Source organism: Mytilus edulis, chromosome 14 (assembly GCF_963676685.1).
Source record: "Mytilus edulis chromosome 14, xbMytEdul2.2, whole genome shotgun sequence".
NCBI classification, from domain to species: domain Eukaryota; kingdom Metazoa; phylum Mollusca; class Bivalvia; order Mytilida; family Mytilidae; genus Mytilus; species Mytilus edulis.
The window spans coordinates 17,000,778-17,016,020 of NC_092357.1; the positions used below are offsets into that span (position 1 = coordinate 17,000,778).

General features: G+C 31.2%; 1 long non-coding RNA gene across 1 annotated transcript; it reads right to left on the reverse strand.

Moving 5' to 3' along the window:
* Positions 1–12,653: 12,653 nt before the first annotated feature.
* LOC139502431 (uncharacterized) lies at positions 12,654–14,088 on the reverse strand. The gene is made up of 2 exons (XR_011658839.1): positions 13,991–14,088; positions 12,654–12,809 (listed from the first exon to the last, which is right to left on the reverse strand). It is a non-coding gene; the product is annotated as an uncharacterized lncRNA (long non-coding RNA).
* Positions 14,089–15,243: the final 1,155 nt, after the last annotated feature.

The following is a 15,243-nucleotide window of genomic DNA, read 5'->3' on the forward strand; positions in this document are numbered from 1 at the left end:
ATAATGGCTATCTATCTGATTTTTTTGTAATAGAGAGGGGGGTACGACAAGGGGATCCACTGTCTCCCTATCTTTTTATTTTATGTTTGGAACTGCTTAGTGCATCAATAAAATATGACAACAACATTAATGGTATAAAGATTAAAAATTCTGAATTTTTACTCAGTCAGTATGCTGATGATTCGACTTTGATCCTGGATGATAGTGAAGAATCTCTCAACAGTGCTCTAAATAAGATAGACTTGTTTTACTCATGCTCTGGTTTGAAGGCTAATTTTGAAAAAACCCAAGTTATATGGATTGGGGCAAAAAGGGGCTGTGGTGAGGAGCTAAACACAAATAAAACAACAATATGGAACCATTCAGGAAATTTCAAACTCCTAGGCATTCAATATTGTTTGTCAAAAGTTGATATATGTGTTGATAATTATTTAGAAAAAATTCAAAAAGTAAAAAATCTTTTAAGTGATTGGTCATTCAGAAATATTACTATATATGGGAAAATTGTAGTTGTGAAAACTCTCGCCCTACCAATTCTAATTCAATGTTTTACTGTTTTACCAGATATATTAAAGCAGTTACAAGCTATGCTATACAGATTTGTGTGGGATGGTAAAGGGGACAAAATTAAAAGAAATATACTTATCTCAAATTACGAGGATGGTGGTGTAAAAATGCCACATATTGAATCATTTATAAAATCACTTAAGTTATCCTGGGTTAAAAAAGTTTTAGACCCCACAAATTATTCCTCATGGAAAGTTCTATTGGCAGATCACCTGGAAATGAATGGTGGAGAAAATATGTGGCATTTATCAAAATCAGCACTCAATGAAATTAAAAAAGAATTTAACCCTTTTTGGCAAAATGTAATTTCATCATGGGCCTCACTGTGTGAACCTCTGACCACAGCCCCAAGTGATATCTTGTCTCAACCATTGTTTTTAAATGAAAATATTATGATTGATGGAAAAACATCTTTTTATAAAAGTTGGATACAGAATAATGTATTTTTCATATATGATCTCATTAAGGAAAATGGAGAATTTTACAACTATGATGAATTTATTAGAAATTATAATATAAAAACAACTTTCTTGGAGTTCTATGCACTAATGTTGGCTCTTCCAAAGGAATGGAAGAATATTATTCATTCTCAAGTATTTCTCAAACTAAATACTGTCAGTCACAAAATTGTTACCGCCATAAAAACAGTTGATAAAGTATCAAAACATTTGTATAAAATTTTTCTAGATAAAATAAAGGAAACCCCATCACGCATACAAGAGAAATGGAAAATAAAATTGGGAATAGATATTGTGGCCGAAGAATGGAATTATTTTTTTAGTCTTCCTTTACTTATAACTGAAGATCCCACATTAAGGGCATTTCAATACAGATTACTCCATAGAATTCTAGGAACAAATATTTTACTTATGAAGTGTAAATATAGTGAAACAGAACTGTGCACTTTTTGTACAGAAACTAAAGAAACATACATACACCTCTTTTTTGAATGTAGATACGTTCGAACATTCTGGCTTAATTTTTTTCAAAAGTTAGAAGATATATGTAATGTAAGCTTTCTCCCAACCTTATCAAGTATAATCTTGGGTGTTAAATATCACCTATTTAAAGATATTCTTAATACATGTATTCTGATATTGAAGAGATATGTTTATTTATGTAGAGTTAGATTTACAGTCCCATCTGTTGCTGAAGCAATTGAATGGCTTAACTATTATTATAGGGTTGGCATGGTCTCTATGAATTTGTGCTCTACCAATAAAGCAAAAAGAATAAAAGAAAAATGGTCAAACATTAATAATATTATTAAAAAATAGAGCTCAATGCAGATGTATTCTGTATTCTGTTATTTGACTTGGTACAATGTATTTTATAATTTATAACAAGTATGGTTAACCATATGTTTAGGATTTATAGCAGAATAATTTGTTTGTACATCTTTATTTGTAGATGAGATTTGAAAATGATATGAAAATAATAAAATATATATTACAAAAAAAAAAAATTAGAAAGATCTACTATATCCATTTTGCTTTTATTGGCTGGTGACGGTGACCTTTCATTTCAGCAAAACAAAGACATTTTTGAGTCTGTACAATCATATATTATTAATTCGTATATTTTAACAAATTAGATTCGTTTAGGGATAGTCACATGTTAAACTATATTTTCGAAGGTAGAGAGAAAACGGCGGATAGCAAAAAGCATATTGCACAGAGCATATTGCACGGTTATTTTTAGAATATCTAAAAACCGATTTACTTTCTGACGTCATATAATGAATTTCATGATATCGTTAAACGTTTTGAAACAAATGATATCTGTGATCGATTATTTGACGAAAAAAGTCTTCAAATACCTAAGATGTCAAACAAACAAACAAAATAATTAAATAACAACTAATATGTTGTTATTGTCAAGGAGACAATATGATGTATAAAATTCAAACAAAACCAAATGACGATTTTGATACAAATATACATAATGGTCTGAAATTAATAATATAATAAATATAGCCTTTGTATGAGGTCAATACAGGATATATCGACCCAAAGAAGTATATCGACCTCGGACTTCGTCCTCAGTCAATATACTTCTTTCAGGTCAATATATCCTTGTATCGACCTCATACAAAGGCTATATTTGTATAATATCAGAAATACACTAAGATTTAGAACATTCAATTAAAATTCGGAATTCCTACTTCCCAACTCTTCACTCTTGTTCAGTTTTATATATTACTCTTATACGTTTTGTTTTTGAAACAAGGCTATATTTTATCCAAAGACAAGCACAATAACTCCAAAGCGAATTGCGAGAAGTGGTTTCGTATTTCGTTTTGGTTAAAGAAAAAAAAATACTAATAGTTTATGTAAAATAACGACTCTCGTACGGTGTCGCGTTTATATCTTTTTAATGCATTGGTGCAATTAATGGCCATAAAATGTTAGGTTTGCGAGATCAGACAGTAACCTAACAACTAAGCAATTGAAAACCTAGATATCAATGTTTAACATTCGCCAGCAATGAGCAATTTTCATAAATAAAACATGATTGAGGTGAATACTTTGCGAGTAAAGAAAAAGACACTACCATAGATTTGTTATTAACCCCAGGTGCTTGATGGGTTCAAATCAGTATTCAGGAATTACCACTTTTCATTACACCACATTACAACAGAAATTAGACAATACATGGCTTTATAAATATTTCGATTTGAGCGTCACTGATGAGCCTTATGGTTACAAGAGCGCAATTATTTGTTTACATTTTACCGGCAGGTTTTTTTACCCCAAGATGGTACTCAGAATAGAATCCTATACGGCTTCTGATTGGTTGATACAGGATTGGAATTATATTTAATCGAAAGCTTATCCAATTAGGTTTAAAAATTGCCGAAAATCATATTCACATTTTACGAAGTATAGAAAATATCTTCAATTTCTGCACGTCGGAGCCATTAAAAATATGCCTTTTTCATTAAGCGAAAAAAGTAGACGATTTTTTTCAACTGCATTTTAAGTCAATTTGAGCCGCATGACCCTATATATTTTTTTGGTTGTAATGCAACACTGGCATTTGTACTAACAGGAACTGCCACCCGTTTTTCCCTAGTTTGTGTAGTCTTCGAGAAAAAAAATACGGAACACTAGTGGTACCCTATGGAAAATGCATTACGAATAATTGCGCTCTTGTAACCTATAGTAGACGAAACGCGCGTCTGACGTACTAAATTATAATCCTGGTACCTTTTGATAACTACTATGTAGCTTTCTTTCTGGCAAACACGGTTTTATAAATGCTGACAGGCACCGACCATTGAAAAACAATCGATCTGTTTAAAATAAGAAATGAAAATAATTGTTGTTTTTTTTTATGGCAAATAAGAAAAATGACCGTTTGATTTAAAATTGTTTAAAATGATTTAGAATAGATTGAAATAGACGGAAATAACGTATTTTAATGTGAAAAGGCTAGACTTTAATTTTTGCCGTAGGGATGTGACTAAGTGGTTTTGTTTACAATTATTTCCCATTATTTCCCTAATGAAAATCTGCAATAATTATTGTATCATCATCACATGATGTTGTTTGATTTTCGCATTATAACAAAACTGAGAATTTATAGTTAGCTATTTAATGTCCAGTGGCAACTATTAGATGTATCATTAGGAGGACATTTACAATGTTAATATAATAAAATTAGATGTATGTTTCATTATAATACGTTATTCTGATTGGCTACACTGCAATATTGCCTTATTCCTTAATCAATTTTATTACACAATAAAATCTACCATTCATGATGACACGAGGTCCCACAATATAGTGCAGAGGTAAATAAAAACTTGGTAGAAATCGTGTTTTCATGATCCTAGCTAAACAATGTATTTATAAGTATTGAATGCTTCTTTTTGTAACTTCATAGGCTTGTAAAAGCGTTGACCGTGCGCAATTTTTAGAATGAAGCGCGGAAAATGTACTTCGGTCAACGCTTTTACACCCCAATGAAGTTACAAAGAGAAGCATTCAATAAATAAATATAAACAAGGACATCTGTGTTAAGCAAACATGTGTATCACGGCACAAGAGATCACCTATAGACCGTGTATATCATATGTATATTTAGGGTGGGTTGCTCCGAATAAAGGAGATATAGATACAGGAAAATAAAGAAAAAAATAAAAATTTAGAATAGTGTATAACGGGCAAAATAAAGATCAGAGGAAAATGCTATAAGAAAATTAAAGAATAGAGGGAGTGGTCTAGTTTTTTGCCTGACAAATGTTGATGATTATTTAAAGTCGAGTGCATTTATAGGATAAATAATACACAATCTTTTGTACATTGGTAGGGATTTATGTTTAGAGTTGATGAGGCACATTTGAGAAATTGTTTTTATTTGAAATTTTTCGAATAATTGTTTGTTTTTTTTCTCGTCTGATTTTAAAATGAATAAAACATATCTTTAATCTAAAAACATATGGTTTAATTACGACATATAGATAAAACTGCTATTCAGTCGATTTTAAAATACATGCTATAAAAGAGAATACATAAAAATACTTAACAAATTTAAACAAAAAGTCAACCTTAAGACCCCGAATATACTTTTGTAAGAACATTAGATTAATTCCGAATTCCATCTAAAATACATTGTTCATTTAAAGAAAAAAAAATGGTGATTCCTTAGGCTATTTTCAATTTTTTTTTACTGAATTCTCTGTAGACTGTAGTTTACTCGCACATTCATCAAGTACGTATTTCTACGGCTAAAACAAATCATAATTGTATCTTTTAATTTGTTTAAATTTATTTCAGTGTTTATTTTTCAAACTTTTTATATAAATAATGTTGGATTAAGATCGAGTCAGATTAAATTATTATCTATTAAATTATTAATTAAAAACTAAAACATGTATCCAATCTAAATTTTACACATACTACTATCACCTATATCAAAAGATTAAACAAAACACAATTTTTGTTTTATATTTAAAAAAAACCATGTACGCTAAACTATGCACGCCAAGAAACGATGTACGCTTAAACGATACGATATACGCTAAACGAAACGATGTACGCTAAACGATACTGTATACGCCAAATGAAACGATGTACGCAAAATCATACGATGTACGATAGAAGGGCGCTTATGTTATCGTTTATGGTATGGTTTATGGTACATGGTTTCGTTCGTACATCATTCGTTCAGCGTCCGTACAACGTTCGGTCAGCGTTTCGTTTGCATTCGTACATCGTTCGGGAAGCGTACGTACATCGTTCGGGCATCGTCCGTACATGGTTCGGGCATCGTTCGTATTGTTAACTTTTACGTTACACGGACTGTATAAGACAAATTGACGAAATAATAAATTGTTATCTTGGTAATTTTATCACTGTTCTCTATTTTATTTACCATAAATAAACAGTAAAATACCGATGTTCAAACTCATAAATCCATGGACAAAAAAAAAAAAATCGGGGTAACAAACTAAAACTGAGGGAAACGCATTAAATATAAGAGGAGAACAACGACACAACACTACAATGTAACACACACAGAAACGGACCAAGCAACAGACAAAATCCCACGAGAATAACAACTATAACATCAAAACCAAATACATGAATTTGGGATAGATAAGTACCGTGACACGTCTTATCGCAATGTGAATTTACACTTAAAAATAAGAGAAAACAATCCATACATTTTCCAAGACAAAACACGAAAAATCTAATAACTGTGTTCTATTGTACATAAAAAAATATCAGGTCGATGTATCAGGAAAACACTGAAATAGTATTCACATTTACTACACTTTACTTTAACCTTTTATCCAACAAGCTATGTCAAATACTTGTGTGAAATAACAGAAAGCATAAATCCTTGTCTTTTCTTTTTACCACAAATAAACTATAAATTGTAGACTAATTAAATTTAAATTATCTTACATAACATTTTAACAAGTAAAACGTTGATGAAATAGGACAGAATCATTTATCATTTTTGCTTATACAATTCTAATACGGACATGTATATGTTGATATAACCTGGAAGTTTAGTACACCACTACCGTGTTTAAAATAGAGTGTAAGGAATTGGGTGATTTTTCTTGTCAAAAACGTGTGAAATAATATGAATGCTTTTTTTTGGGGGGGGGGGGGGGGGGGGGGGGGTGAAAATGCCTTGTTTTTAAACGAGCACTTGAAATTAACAAAAATAATGGATTCATAAACACAAACCGTTTGCTAACATAATGTAGTTTACTAGTTTATTCAAACAAAAGAGTAAATACATAGCAATAAGTTAAACAAAGTTATTTCTGTAACAGTCCAACACAAATGTGAATATTTGAAATCGTAAGATGAAAAACACAAGCCCATCAGATATTTTTTGCAATTTTTAACGACAATGAAAAATTTCAATTTTTCGCCTGTATTCTTTAATATGCTAAATTCCTGTACCCTGTGGTATAATACAAGAATAAATAAACTACCTGCTTTTTGTTTTTCAAACACAATTTAAAAACTATGACGCCCAATAGAATAAAAGAATTAAGATAACTACCGTATTAAAGACAAAATCAAATGTTCGACGATAGCAATCATTGGTACAAGTAAGAAGGCAATGTCATGGTCTTTATTTATTTGAACCAATGATTAATATCGTCGAACATTTGAAAGTTGGTTCATGCTAATGTACATTGAGAAAATGGGGGAAACAACCCACACTTCCAATGTACAAATTGTTTAACGTGGAGATGATTTGATTTTTGCTAATACGAATGGTTTTTATGCCATTTTGTGCATTTTGTTTGTATAATGTTTTAATTGATTAAGTATGAAACAATGTGGACTAGTTAAGTTCAAAAATTTATGTCTGTTTGTCTTGTTCACGCATCGGTGTCAATATAATGGAACTTACTAAGATGCAACTGTCATACAAGTGAGGGGTTAAGCTACATCTAGTTATAAAACCAGGTTCAATTGACCATTTTCTACATAAGAAAATGCATGTACCAAGTCAGGAATATGACAGTTGTTATCCCTTTTTTTTAGCTCACCTGGCCTAAAAGGCCATGTGAGCTTTTCTCATCACTTGGCGTCCGTCGTCGTCGTTAACAATTTTTCAAACATCTTCTCCTCTGAAACTACTGAATGGATTTGAATGAAACTTAGCATGATTGTTCCTTAGATTATCCTGCACAAAGTGTGTGCTTCGATTTTTGATCCGTCAAAAAACATGGCCGCTGTTACTTAAAATAGAACATAGGGGTCAAATGCAGTTTTTGGCTTATATCTCAAAAACGAAAGCATTTAGAGCAAATCTGACATGGGGTAAAAATGTTCATTAGGTCAAGATCTATCAGCCCTGAAATTTTCAGATGAATCAAACAAACCATTGTTGGGTTGCTGCCACTTAATTGGTAATTTTAAGGAAATTTTGCAGTTTTTGGTCATTATCTTGAATATTATTATAGATAAAGATAAACTGTAAACAGCAAAAATGATCAGCAAAGTAAGATCTACAAATAAGTTAATATGACCAAAATTGTCAATTGACCCCTTAAGGGGTTATTGTCCTTTAATGACAATTTTTCACAATTTGTTCATCACATTTGCTAACTTTAAAAAATCTTCTCCTCTGAAACTACTGAATGGATTTGGATGAAACTTAGCATGATTGTTCCTTAGATTATCCTGCACAAAGTGTGTGCTTCGATTTTTGATCCGTCAAAAAACATGGTCGCTGTTACTTAAAATAGAACATAGGGGTCAAATGCAGTTTTTGGCTTATATCTCAAAAACGAAAGCATTTAGAGCAAATCTGACATGGGGTAAAAATGTTCATTAGGTCAAGATCTATCAGCCCTGAAATTTTCAGATGAATCAAACAAACCATTGTTGGGTTGCTGCCACTTAATTGGTAATTTTAAGGAAATTTTGCAGTTTTTAGTCATTATCTTGAATATTATTATAGATAAAGATAAACTGTAAACAGCAAAAATGATCAGCAAAGTAAGATCTACAAATAAGTTAATATGACCAAAATTGTCAATTGACCCCTTAAGGGGTTATTGTCCTTTGATGACAATTTTTCACAATTTGTTCATCATATTTGCTAACTTTAAAAAATCTTCTCCTCTAAAACTACTTAACCAAATTCAACCAAACTTCAACTGAATGATCAGTAGGGTGTATAAAATAAAGTTTGTGCTTCATTTTTTATTTCGTCAAAAAACATGGCCGTCATGGCTAAAAATAGAACACAGGGTAAAATGCAGTTTTTGGCTTATATCTCAAAAACTCCAGCATTTAGAGCAAATAAGACAAGAAGTTAAAGTATTTATTAGGTCAAGGTCTACCTGTCCTGAAATTTTCAGCCGAATTGGGTAACTGGTTTTTCAGGTAAAATGCCCCTGAATTGATGATTTTAAAGAAATTTTGCAGTTTTTGGTTATTATCTTGAATATTATTATAGATACAGATAAACTGTTAATAGCAAAAATGTTAAGCAAAGTAAGATCTACAAATAAGTCAATTTGACCAAAATTGTCAATTGACCCCTTAAGGAGTTATTGCCCTTTAAAGACTTTTTTTCACAATTTGTTCATCATGTTGACTTACTTTAAAAAATCTTCTCCTTTGAAACTGCTGTATCAATTTCAGCCAAACTTAGGCTAAATGAGTTTCAGAGTATCTAGTATAAATTTTATATTTCATTTCCTTGTATGTCGGAAACATAGCTCCTATGGCTAAAATAGAACATAGGAGAAAATGATTTTTTTTTTGCTTTTGAAGAAAATAGGACGATTCAAAGAACATTTAAATAAATTGAAAAGCCAAAATAATCATTGATGAGAGATTTAACCAAACAAATTAAGGTGAGCGATTCAGGCTCTTGAGAGCCTCTTGTTTTATGTGTTTCAGCTTTTGAATTTGCTATTTGATTAGGGTCTTTTCGTTTTGATTTTTCCGCGGAGTGCATTATTTTGTGAAGAATAAAAAGATATCTAAATCTTATTGCATTATGACTATGATTTTTTACTGTCCAACACGTTTTCGTTACTGAGTATCTTTTTGCAGTGCACATGATTTTGATCTTCTCTGTTGTTTTATGTAGGTTTTATATTTCAAGTGACCTTCAGCATCTGCATGCACGCACATATCCGTGCTTTTATTTGTTTTCTTTTTAAGTGTAGATCTTAAAACTCAATGCTTTTTTAACTGCTTTTTACACTGTTTCGTATGTTGTGCGCATGTTGAGTGTAAGGGAGGGTATGATTTTACTTTTGAATATATATGAACGTGCCTGTTGCCATCTAGAAGCTCAAAATTTAGTATCGGTCTTTTGTTGCTATATAAACCAATTGGTTTTTCGTGGAATTTTGTGTACATTCGAACGTTATTATTTTTAGTTTGGCACTATTTAAACTTGTAATGCAGCTGTGGTTTGGGTTTGCCCGTTGCTGAATGCCATTTGATAACGTTTAGTTGCTAAATTTTACGTAATTCATCTTTGATAGAAATTTGTCATCGGTAATTACACCACTTACACTCACCAAAAAGAAAATTTAAATATCGAGTAGCAAGAATTTTAACCATAACAATGACAAAATCATTTTCCTTGAAAGGGGAAGCTACTCATACTTAAAAATATTGCAAATATATTGCGTGAAGTTTATCAGTTGCTTACAATTTGGTCCAAAACAAGGTAAAGAGTAAACGATTAGAGTTATACGATTTCCATTTTATATGCGAAACAACGACTTAAACTATTACCATTTTAGACCAAATAATCATTACCTAACTATAAAAAAACATTTAGATGTATAAGACCTACAATGCAATCATGGTAATTTCACCAATGGTTCCTTTAAAGAATTTAAACTTTGAACTAGCGATCCTATGCAGTGCATTTGCTTGTATAGAAATTAAATAAAAAGAAATGCTATAATTTTTTTTAGATGTTAAAAAAACATTAGCTACTATATATGCAATACACTAAGATATAATTTGTTTTCTTTAAATAATTTTAAAGGCAGACAAATACAGACATGTTTTATCTCTTGACAAACACTGCAGTTCAAGTTCAAGTTCATCAAAAGAAGATAAAGGCATTGCTAATGAATGATTGACTAGCACTTATCATTTGTATCCGTATTTATGCATCTTCTAATGGATCATTGATGAAAATGGACATGAAGAGAAATAATGTCAACATTGAAAGGTGAAACAATGTGGTGACATGAATAACCATTCCCTGTCACTAATTTATACTATACGATTATTTTTAATCTATACCATGACATTAACACACCTAGAAAAATTGTCGTTGTATAATCGCATGTGATTGATATTCTTTTTACTCCTTTGTTGCCTTTTATTATATACGATGGTCGGCTATCGTCGGAGGTAAGATCGATGGATAATTAGATCGCGCCAAGTTTTGAAATATGCACGAAATGCTGATTCATCATAGCAAGTCCATGCATAAGTGTTTCTTTTATACATCTTATAATTTGAACAAACGTTTTAGCATATTATATATCAATATGAGAGCGGGGGTCAAATTGGTGAATATAAATTTGACAGCTAATGTCTTCAAAACCATATATGCTTATAGTTTATCTTACATGACATGCTTACATACAACACATGTAATACATAAGACACTTTTATAAGTTTGTTTACATTATTCAAATTTTGACAAGGTTACCTTTCAAATTAATTGTTGAACTTAGAGCACTAAAAATCCAAGGCAGTTGAGTATATTATGTAATGTAAAACATTGTTAATTATACATTATACAAGGTCTGCATGTTGCAATTGTAAATGATTAAAAAGTAAAAATGATGCTTTATAGATTAGCAATAGTAAGGTCTAAAGGAACATACTAATCGACCCTTAAAAAGACAGTTCGGGTGGTGTATTGCCAAACATATGAACAAAATTAAACATGTTAAAAACCGAGTTACACCAAACATAGTGAAAAATAAATTTGACAAATATATGTATAATTTAAACTCAATAAAACAAGGGCTCTTACCAAACATTTAAAAGAATGAGCAGTGCCTGTTCCACAAATTGTTCAATCTCTGTTAAACACAAGTCCAATGATATAAAAAAAGTACCAAAAGTACAAGGGGCATTATTCAAAACTTAAACGTATATTTTGTCTACCCAATAAAAAGTAAATAGTCATTGGAAAAGCACACATATCAAAATCGGCCAATGGTGAATAATACGTCGTTTCTGGCACATGTTTCCGGAGAAGAGTACTGCGACTTATCAGTTCGAATCGAGTATTGAAAAATTACCACAAAAAATCCTTATTAAATTTGTTGATGCACAAACCTTCTTATACATGTTTTCATTAAATAAAACAAATTTGATAACTATGTTGGGCTCATCTTTCCAATCGAACTAGAGATAACATATATACAGATACAGTTAAGGGTGTCTCATATCTTAACTTACATCTAGAAATTGACAATGAGGGATGCAAACAAAACTTTACGACAAAAGAGATGATTTCAGATTCCCAACTGTGAAGTTTTCATTTCTATGTAGCAACTTTTCAGGCGTGCCTGCATACGAAGTATTTATCTCTCAATTGAAATGATGTTCCCGAACTTGTATTTCCTATCATGATTTCCCTGACAGAGGGTTGCTACTCAAGACTTCAAAATGGTAAAATTGAAAAAGCCCCTTCAAAAAGTCTACGAAAGCCATTAGAAGTTGATTGAAATTAACGGAATATCCATTTCACAGATGATATCGCATATGTTCCTTATGTCGTAACTACAACTCCGTTCCCTTTTCACGAATACATCTATGACCTACCGATTTAAACTATTTACCGGGTTTGTAATATCATGAGAAGCACGACGGGTGTCACATTCGGGACAGCATCTGCTAACCCTTCTGGAGCACCCTAGATCGGCCCTAGTTTTTAATGGGTTCGTGTTTCTTAGTCTTCAGTTTTCTATGTCGTGTCTTGTGTACTATTATTTGTGTGTCTGACTTTTTCATTCTTAGTCCTGGCGTTGTCAGTTTGACTCAAATGCAATTTCGTCGGATTAAAAGAAGAAAATCATGATCAGAAGAGTATAAAAAAGCTTTATGGATTTCATGAGTTTTAATTGTATGATCTTTTACATGTTTTACATCTTGAGCATCCTAGTCCATCATCCTCTTGTGGTTCACATCCAGTACATGGTCTGTCATTGGCGTAGTCGGTAATAGGACAGAGTGGCGGTCTGTTACATCCCAATCCTAAAACGTGAAGTAAAACAAATAAATACCAAAATTTGAACGTGAATTGTTGTATTTTAATTTCGACTAAAATTGATATTCAATTTCCTGGCATTAAAATGTAAACAATTTTAACTAATAATTTATTCCAATATGTGCCATAAAGTGTTTTTCATTTTACTTGTATGGGACTTTATTTTTACTGAAGGATAATAATACTGCGTTATATTTTGTTGAACTAGTGTATTAAACTTAAGCTTTAATAAGACCACAATGTGTATTTGATTATCTTAGTGATTGTTATTATAAGATGTAAAGAACAATAAGAATTTAAATGTTTTTTTTAAATATTTAGTTATAAAAACTCTAGTTTAATTTTAATAATGAAAATGTTTATATTTCACCCTAATGTTAGCATGAACAGATCATGTCGAATTAATCCGTGTCTTAATGATTGTCTGCGCAAATATTATGAAATTGAAAACCAGTGATATGTTTTATCATATGAAGGTCTCAAATCTTAATGGAAACAATTCTTAGTAGATTTCATTATATGAACGAATTTCAAAAAAACGTTTGGTAAAATTGAGAATGGAAATAGGGAATGTGCCAAAGAGACAACAACCCGACCATAGAGCACACAACAGCAGAAGGTCACCAACAGGTCTTCAATGCAACGAGAAATTCTCGCACCCGGAGGCGTCCTTCAGTTTGCCCCTAAACAAATATATACTGGTTCAGTGATAATGAACACCATACAAAACTCCAAATTGTACACAAGAAACTAAAAGGTAAAATAATAGCCTTCATTAGCTGACATGAACGTCCACGGTATCTCGTCTTGGAGATAATTGTCAAAAATTCTTATTTTATAGTAATTTCATACTATAAAAGACAACAATCCAAGCAAATGTGAGTATTATTTCGTTCACCAAACGCTCTTCTCTTTTTCACATGATATTAATGACTAGAAAATAGAACATAACAATATTGTTTAATTTTAAATTAACTATTACACGTTTGCCATTCCAGCAATAAGTGATAGCGTTAAACATTTGAAATTGGAACGCAAGATAACATACGTTATTGGTATTTTGGTCCAAAGACTTATTTTATTGCACTTTTAGTTAAGTTGCTGTTGTGTGAATCTTTATTTGATTTTACATGGCAACACATAATAACTATATTAAAAAATAACTTACGTGGTGGTGTCCCTGTTTCAAAGAAAAATAAATGCAAGTTGTTAATGATTACGAAGAAAAAAGTACTAAACAATTTATAACTACTGATTTAAAGTCATATGAAACGAGTAAAGGGTGAAAAATAATGATTATCCATTTTTGAACCAATGTATGTATATATCATAAACTTTCTCTTCTATACACGATTTTATCATTTTTTTACGCAAACATATCGTATAATCGTCAATTAATTTTTTTGCTCTGTCTGTTATGATGTGGAAATATTGCAGCTACTCAATTGTCTCATTTTGAAGCCGAAGTTTACCGATTGTCACCTTAAAGTAAACAATAAACAAAGAAGCATGGATATTGATACGTGTTTACGCAGATCTATGCCTAATATGACCACCGGATTTTTTCAAGTAGGGTCATGCTAAGGTCACTCTGCATACGGAAAATATGTCGGCGAATTGCTTCCAGGAAGCTAGCATCAAAAAAGTAAAGTTCTTCTACATGTGGACATATTAAAGAATGTTCTTCACAAAAATGTATATGTACATAAGTTTTATAATGAAATTATCCATTTAGTTATAAAAAACATATGCATCATTTTCTTTCAGTTTGAGGTTTCGTATTAAATTCTGAAAATTACTATCTGCTTTATTCAGCATGTCTTGTGATTGTAACAAAATACCAAACTCAACGATAAATTGAAAAATAAATGCTGACAATTTCAATCTAATCACCCAACCGATCGACTTCAAATGTACTGTTTAATTTCAAGATTATGTACCACTTGCATGGCATACCCAAACACAATTGGTAAATGTGACCAAAAAGTTATCAAACGTACCAGTATTATAATTTGATACGCCAGACGCGCGTTTCGTCTACATAAAACTCATCAGTGACGCTAAGATTTAATTTGTTATAACGCCAAACAAGTACAAAGGTGAAGAGCATTAAGAACCCAAAATTCCAAAATGTGTGCCAAATACAGCTTAAAAAGGATTTAGCAGCAACAATTGTGTAAATATATATAAAAAAAAAATTAAACAAACATACTAATAAAGCACAATTCAGGGTCGATAAATGACATCAACGGTTATTATTTAACCGCCAAAATGCAAAATATTTAATGTTTCCATAAATTATAAAACCTATATACAGACATGTACGATTGATTAAACCTTATGTATACAGGTTATACGATTAATTTAAAGACAGAATTCCCCTTTATCATTTTCGTTATCATTTGTACATCTAACATGTCT